Here is an 8,748-nt window from a genome sequence, read left to right on the forward strand (position 1 = left end):
AATGCACTCGCGGTTTCACCCGGTGTTTATAAACGGCAGAGGTGAACCCACGCTCCCTGAATAATGTCATCTAAACCGTCTATTTGAGAATCAGCGGTGGATTTAGGAGTATGTGGATCGATCGTAGGGATGATAATTTCGGCGTGTTCGATAATAGGAGGTGGAAGAAGAAACTTTCCCACCAGCAACGTACGTTGGCCACGCCTGCTAAACAGGCTTCTTTCTCAAACTGTACTCCGTCACCCTCTTATATTATACTGTATCATAGTATAATGCTCTTAAAAAATCAGGTATTTGTATGACTCAAAATTTTACCCACACTCTTATCTTCACAATAATCAATCCAAAAAAATTAACTTTGAACCCAGACAAAATGAGTCTCTTTCAAAACCAACCTTTATAAACTAAAAAGCTTTTTTTTTTTTTTCACATTGTTTGTCTAATGGTAATAAAGTCATCCAAATAAATTAAAAATAAAAATACCTAGATCTAAACATCTCACCAAAATGTATGTTTATTGGGCTAAAAAACACTTTCTAAGTTGCGTTTTCAAATTTTTCTTTTTTGTGATGGTTCATTAGAATGAAAAGAGTGTATATTTCAAATTTTGGATCAAACAAATGGCCATAACATGGTTTTTTAATTTTGTTGCATCATATTACTATACATCAATTGCATGAAATCATTGCCCCATGTTTATATTGTTGATTTATATTTGATTATATTACATTATATATACACATATCATATATTATGTTATTATATTTTATTGGGTAATTCAATGGGGATGGCGAGTCCCTACCTGTTTTTTAAATCGTTAGTGGTTTTGATATGTAAGGTGAGAATGAAAGCCATCGTTAGTGGTTTTTAATATGTAAGGTGAGAATGGAAGCCATCGGTAGTGGTTTTTAATATGTAATGTGAATATGGAAGCCTAGATTTAGCTATAAAGTCTGGGGCACAAGTAGTGCTACCACCACGACCCCAAGCTCTGGGGATTTAAGCCCCTACCCTTTGGTGAGAATGGAGTTATTGGTTTTTGAATACGTAAAGTGAGAATAAATTTTAACTGGGGCACAAGTGGTGCTACCATCACGACCCCAAGCCCATTCGCCCATTCTCAAAAGTAAGCTGAGGCACAAATGGTACTACCACCACGTCCCCACAGCCCATTATCAAAAGTGGTAAAATTCAGTGAGGATTTAGGCTACCTTTTTGTGAGAATGGAGTGAAAGATCTCAACATGGGGCTTGACAATACTACCGCCAAGGCTCTAAGCCATTCTCATATTATAATAAATATTATATTGTATAATATGCATAATACAAATATACATTAATATAATACATAAATATTATAAAATATTATTTAACATAAATACAAATATATAAATAATGCATGTATATATTTAACATAATATTTAAATATTTTTAAATACATATTTTTTATTTTTTGGTAGGGTCCGATTTCGGATCCGTGTCCAATCCGGTCAAGGTTTAAACCTGGTCGGATCCAAGTCCCATTTTTTAGGGTATGGGTCTAGGTCTTGCCGGACCCGACCCTAACCCACCCTACATATTATTGTTAAAAATCATGATTAGTAACTTATTTCACAGGCATTTCGTTAGGGGTGTGGTTTGCAACAAGCCAGGTCTCTAAACAATCAAATTAGAACCTACGCTCAAATACTATCGAGAAATGTGGTTTTAATATTGAAATTTTTGTGATAGTCTTAAAATATATTTTCATCTTTAATAATAAAATTTAAAGCTTTAAAAATAGTGTAGAACGAGCAGATCTATGAACACTTTAAAATCTTGAAAATTGACCGTTCAAAATTGCGTTACAAGATGCACTAGTTCCAAAAGTTGAAATCCGTTTTTTTTCTCATATCCATGCATATTGATATCAAGATGATCAATTTGAGGATATTTAGGCATCCAAACAACCTCTTCTAGTAAAAAATTTGGGGTGGGCTCTAATTTGATTGTTTAGAGCCTCGGTTCTATATAAACTTTTTTCCTTTAGTTAATATGTATTTGTTTGCTTGAAAATTGTATTCTTGCTCCAAGGAAACAAAAAATGAACGCGACGGCAATACAAATCGTATTAACCATTTTTGGCCTATTATATATAAACTAAGTGCATTCTCAAAGAGCACTTGCGAATACACTATTAATTACATCTAATTGCAAAATAGCAACCAGAAAAACTCATATTCTCTAAATACATAAAATTACAAAAGTTACATCAGATGAAAAAAGAAAAATGGGATTAAATGTCCAAATTATATTGCTTATTGTTTGATTCTCTTTCTTCAAAATTGATCTCATTTTGTGCTATCCATTGTTCCTATGTTTGAAGATCTTAATTTTTGTCAAAAATTCGAAATTGAATAGAATATAAAATTTGTAAGTTAATCCAAAAATGAGGGCCTTTTGCTCGCAAAATTATTTTAACATATTTGCTTTTTAAGCTTAAACAAGAGTCTCCCGGTGCGTTTGACACGTGGAGATTTTGGGAGTGTAAAGTACTCTCCCACAAATTGTGGAAGACGGCCTTACATTATTTTTTATGGGAGGGAGGTCTTCCAAAAATGAACTCATTTTAACACTAAGGTTTTTCAAAAATGAACTAATCTTAACACTTAAAAAAACGTTACGTGGAAAACCACCTGTCCACTTTACAGCTTCCACACAATAAAATCAAACATGAAAGCGGGACATTTAACTCTCACTTCCAAAAACTCTCATTTACACACCCCTCGAGTAAACAAAAAAAACTTCCGAAAACTCTCATTTACAGGACACACCCCTCGAGTAAAAAAAACACCATCCAAACGTTTGACACCCATTTAGGAGATATGAATAATAAAAAGCTGAATCAGAAAAGGAGTTTGGTCATTGCATCAACTTGCATGGCTTTAGATTAGATATGCACAATATTGATACACTATTCATGGGCATTTTTTATTTGGTATAGGGAGAATTTAAAATGTTTAATTTTATAATGGAATTTAACAAATTTAATGAAACTTGTGGCACCATGTTTGTCATAATAACCTTGGAACTCCCGTTGGCTATCTTCATAAGGTTAAGGGAAGTTTCTAATTCCGTGAAAGACATAGGTCTTTTGAGGCCATACTGCAATTTAGCGTGTTTTTGGTGCCACAATTCGGCGTACAAGACCGTTAGAATTTTTTACTTTTTTTTTTTGCTTTTCTTGATATTGTGCAAATTCTTTACAGTAGGATTGTAAAACTATGAGCTATATATATATATATATATATATATTGTTTATATAAAATGAATAAAAAGCTTTTTCCCTCATTTACTTACCCAAAAAAACAAAAAATTTGACCCTGCAATTTTAAAGTGAAAATCTAAGTGTTTGGAAAATCGAGATCCAACTGTTTTATTTTTTTAAGAAAATACTACATCTGGTACGTGTAAAGTAGATCCCAAATTCCAGATCCGAAAAAATAATCCTAACTCTTTTTATATGAGAGAGTAAATATACAATGTGCTAAAGTACATCATATATAAGGTTGGGTGCGGGTCTCAAATTTGGTCCCATACCCGGATCCAAGGTTGGGTCTACCCATTGAGTATCGAGTCTGGTCGGGCCCCATCACTAATTATATGGTCACTCGACTCTATGGGGTGGACCTCTTGAGGTGGATATTCTTATAGTTGAAATCACCTTAAGCAAATAAAAATGGAGTATCGACCCTACCTTGGAACTACATTCAAACAAAACTCTGCCCTCGAACGTCTCTGTCATTGACTAGTACTGTTCCATTATTGTTCACGTTTTGAAAAAAGTTTGTATGAGGTTGCAACCTTAAAATGTAGAATTAAAGATGCACTTCAAAAATCCATCAAAAAATATTATTTTAATAATGAAAAACTCTCCAATTGATCATCTCAAAATCAAGATTTAGGAATATGAAAACAAAAGTTTATTTTGAGTCCCAAAAATAGTGCCTATTGCGACACATTATTTAGACTGTCCAGTTTAAAGATTTTCATGTGTTTATAAATCTACTTGATTTTAACTATTTTTTGTTTAAAATTTTATAATTAGAGATGAATTTATATTTTAAGATAATCCTAAGAATTTTTTATACTGAAATTATATGTTATGATAAACTTTGAAGGTGCGCCTTAATTGGATTGTTTAAGGTTACAACCAATGGTTTAAAAAACAGATCGGTGACCCGGATCGGGCTTCCAAAAAACCAATCCGGATCGGCGAATCGGCGATTCGGATCGAGAATCGGGTGAATCGGTCATAATAAAGCTTAAAAAAAATCTGAAAAAATTATTAAAATTCATTATAAATATTTTTTTTTAGGAATTCAATAAGAACTGAGGGTACTCCATTAAGAATTTTCATGTTTTTGAATGAATATGCGAATATTGATATTTTCTTTCCCTGAATGAACCGCCATTCAGCATTTAATTTACATCACACAAAAGGATAAACATATAATTATCATGGAATAAGTATATCAACATACATGGACTACAATAAAGCATAAAATTAGTAAAATACGATCTAAAAATAAAATGATAAACGACGTTATTGTTCTTCTCGGTCACGCTGGTGCCATTGATTGAATTCGTTTAACAATTCATTGATTCGATATAAAAACGAATTATCGATATTAGCAGGCGTCTGACTATTCCCAAATCCCTGAGTGTTAGTGTTTTGTTGTGTTCTCAATCTAAAATCTCCGAAGATTGTCCATCCTTCATGTTCACCTGCACTGTCGTGCTCATCCCTACACTGTTGCTGAATAATATGGCTGGGATAGGGTGGCCTCAGAATCATCATCTCTCTCATTTTCTCTTTGAATAATATGGATTAAAAAAAAAAAAAAACAAATTTTCAAAAAAATCGATCATGGATTAAAAAAAAAAATCACAAATTTTCAAAAAATTCTATCATGGATTACAAAAAAAAATTTGATCATGGATTAAAAAAAAAAAATCACAAATTTTCAAAAAATTCTACCATGGATTACAAAAAAAAATTCGATCATGGATTACAAAAAAAACAAACAAAAAATTCAATCGTGGATTACAAAAAAAGAAAAAAACAATTCGATCATGGGTTACAAAAAATTGAATCATGGATTACAAAAAGCTCTATCATGAGTTACAAAAAAAGCAAAAAACAAAAAATTCGATCATGGATTACAAAAAAAAAAACAAACATTTCGATCATGGATTACAAAAAAAAAACAAACATTTCGATCATGTATTACAAAACATTCAATCATGGATTACAAAAAATTCTATCATGGGTTACAAAAAAAAAAAAAAAAACAAAAAATTCGATCATGGATTACAAGAAAAAAAAACAAACATTTCGATCATGGATTACAAAAAATTCGATCGTGGATTACAAAAATTCTATCATGGGTTACAAAAAAAAAAAAAAAAAAACAAAAAATTCGATCATGGATTACAAAAAAAAACAAACAATTTGATCATGGATTACAAAAAAATCGATCAAGTATTACAAAAAAATCTATCATGGATTACAAAAAAATAAAAATAAAAATAAAAATAAATAAATAAATAAATAAATTTCGTACGGGACTCGTCGATTCATTGTTCGGACTCGCCGATTCCGTATAGTGAATCGGCGAGTCACTGTACAAAATCGTCCGGTTCTCTCTAGAACCAGACGATTCCCGTTTTTTTCGCCGATTCGATCCGTCCATGGCGATTCCCGAGTTGAACCGGGCGAGTCCGGTTTGACTCGGCGTTTTTTTAAACACTGGTTACAACCATATAGAAACCACACCTTATGTTTTTTATCGTTAAAATACATGAGAGGGCATAACTTTTAGGAAGGTCCTCATGAGATTTTTCATATTCCCATTTTGTATATAATTCCAAATTAGTAATTTAAAAAATCAAAATGGAGCCCTAAAGCTCCTCGGGCCAATTGTGATTCCATTCTAAAGTCCGATCGGTTGTATATATGTCGAAAAAACTTATATGTTAAAAGACCAGGAAAATAGGGCACTTATGGGTTGCGGGTCTCACCCAGCTTCCAAGCTTGTCCACCTCGGGCGATTCGGGTGACTTGTTAAGGGGTTGCATACCAAAAGACCATTTATTTTGATTACAATAAGGTCATAATTATTTTTAATCATTAGATGTCAAATTGGATAGCTTAGGGTGTATAATGAAGTTCAAAATTTATTTATTTATTTAAAACTTGGAGTTTAGTTAATGACACATTCATAACCGCCCAATTTGAAATATGTCGGATAAGAATAATGGTGACCTCCTAAAAGCCTTGCTCCTATGTATTGGGGCATCACACGTGCAACATGGGATTCCACAAATAAGATGTGAAGTTGCTATCACTTGTTGCACTCAAATGAGCTCTATATGCTAAAATAACACAAGAACCCACCTTGTTCTTTCTTCATAAGATATCAATGACACCACGGAAAATATTGAGATTCCCTTCTGCTCTCATTTCATTAATAAGAAAACTAGTGGAGCTTCTCCATTTATAAAGAGTATGTATCAATGTTTGAAAACATAAAAAGTATTTAATCTTAATCTCTAGCCGACTCCAAATGATTGGGATAAGGTTCTAATGGTGATGATGATTTATCTTTAATATCTATTGAGACCCTCTGACCAAAGGACTCTGAAAATTTGGCATATTTGAAGCCCTAAAACTGGGTGAAAATTACCCAAATACCACTTCACAAACTTGAAAAAATAGGTAGGTGATTTGTAAGTTTCATTTTATTTTTTAAAACACCTATCGGCCATTACCAATCGCCATTCATTCTGAAGACGGATGGTGTAGATGAATCACAGTGGGGGTTTAACAGATGATTGACCAATAGCACAGAGGTGGAGACCATCTCCGCTATTCATTTTGAGAACTAGTGGTAGACGCGTTGTATGTGTATCTTCAAGCATACAGTAGTGAAATAGAATGAGAAATGCTATTTAAGCATTTCAATTTGATGAGTTGATGAACATGATGAGCTCATGTTACCATTTGCCAACCAGACCTGATGAACACATTTGGGAGCTCAATTTATATGGAATTTCCCCAGTAAAAAAAAAGATATGCACGAGTTAACAATTGTTCACTAAGGCAACCGCGATGGAGGAATTCGGAGGGATAAAAAATAAGATCTCCTAATCAATATTAAATTTGTTATCATAATGAACGTTACAAAATTTTTAAAATCAAGTAATTAACAACTATCACCAAGAGAATAGGTCAAACTTAACTTTGATGGCATGTTATCGACAATCTGGACCAGGTAGGAATAGTATGACCCTTAAGGGATGAAACATTATGTTCTCGTACTCCTAGCTTGACTGGAGTACGTGCAGAGAAGTTTAATTGTTGACTATAACAATTAGCAATCTAGCTCTCGCGATCTACTACCAAAGTGATCATAGAAGGGTGCTAGCTTAGATTCGTTAGATTCGTTATTGTAATTTGCTCTGTAATAACTTTTTGAATCAATAAAATTATGTACTCTTGTCAAAAAATAAAAAAAAAAATAAAAAAAGGAGAAAGGAAAAGAAAAGAAAAAGAAGGGATTCAGACAATGTAACTATTGGAGCAAATTCAAATTGTAGATTTTTTTGGGTTTTGAGACCCATAGGTACAGAAATAAAAATTATTGGGAAAACAATTTTTTTACACATCAACAGAGAATGAACCATTTAGCATTCGCAAAAGAGTCCATGGCTGGGTATGCACTTTCAGGGGCAGATATTGTATTGTGGGGGTACATTTTTTGGTACATTAAATAGATAGCACTCATTAATTTGTGGGTGTCCAGCCCCATAAAATTTGTACTACATATATAGTATAGTGAAAATGGAATAAATTAAGAGTTAAAGAAAAAAAGAAAATAAATGTTTCATTATTTTGCCTTTTTTAATTGGAAAATTGTTTCGTGAGGTGGGGATCGCGTTTCTACATTTGCTGTCCCCGAGGTATAAAGCATCCATCTTAAAAATTGATGCAAATAGGTGGTCCATCTAAAAACAATTGAATTAAAAGAATTGTTATTTTTATTCTTAATTTTTTTTTTTTCATATTTATGATCTCCATATTAGATATTACATGTCATTAAAAATTAGGTAAAAAAATCCATCTCAAAAATAGATTTTTAAGAGGTGACTCATTTCTACATGGACACAAAGAAACCGTGTCATTTTTAATTTTGCTTCTTATACTTATGTAGAATTATATTAGAAATATGCAAGACCAATTTTGTTTTATGGTGCGGAGGCGGTCAAGAAATAAAATACCTTGTACCTGATTTGATGATGTTGAGATGGACAAGCAGTAAGACAAAAAGGGATATAATTTGAAATAAATATATTCAAGAGAATTTAGGTGTAAATCCAATAGGCGATAAGATGAGAGAAAATAGATTTAGGTAAGTTGATCATGTACAGTATAAATAAAGTATAATGCATGTTAGGAGGTGCGAGTTACAATGCACGTTAGGAGGTGCGTGTTGGTTCTAATAGAAGGGCTCCAAAAAGGCAAAAAGAATGCTCAAAATAATATAGTTGGGAGTAGTGAGAAAATATATGGAAATGTATACCCTCACTGAAGGTATGACAATAATGTCATATCATGATTTGTATTCCAAATCCAAATAGTTAAATAAATGATAGACGAAGATGACTTATGTGGAACTGTATCTCTCTTTTTGCTTTATTTGCTTTG

The sequence above is a fragment of the Amborella trichopoda genome, chromosome 2 (genome assembly GCF_054954075.1).
Source record: "Amborella trichopoda isolate Santa Cruz 75 chromosome 2, AtrichopodaSantaCruz75HAP2 v2.0, whole genome shotgun sequence".
Lineage (NCBI taxonomy): Eukaryota > Viridiplantae > Streptophyta > Magnoliopsida > Amborellales > Amborellaceae > Amborella > Amborella trichopoda.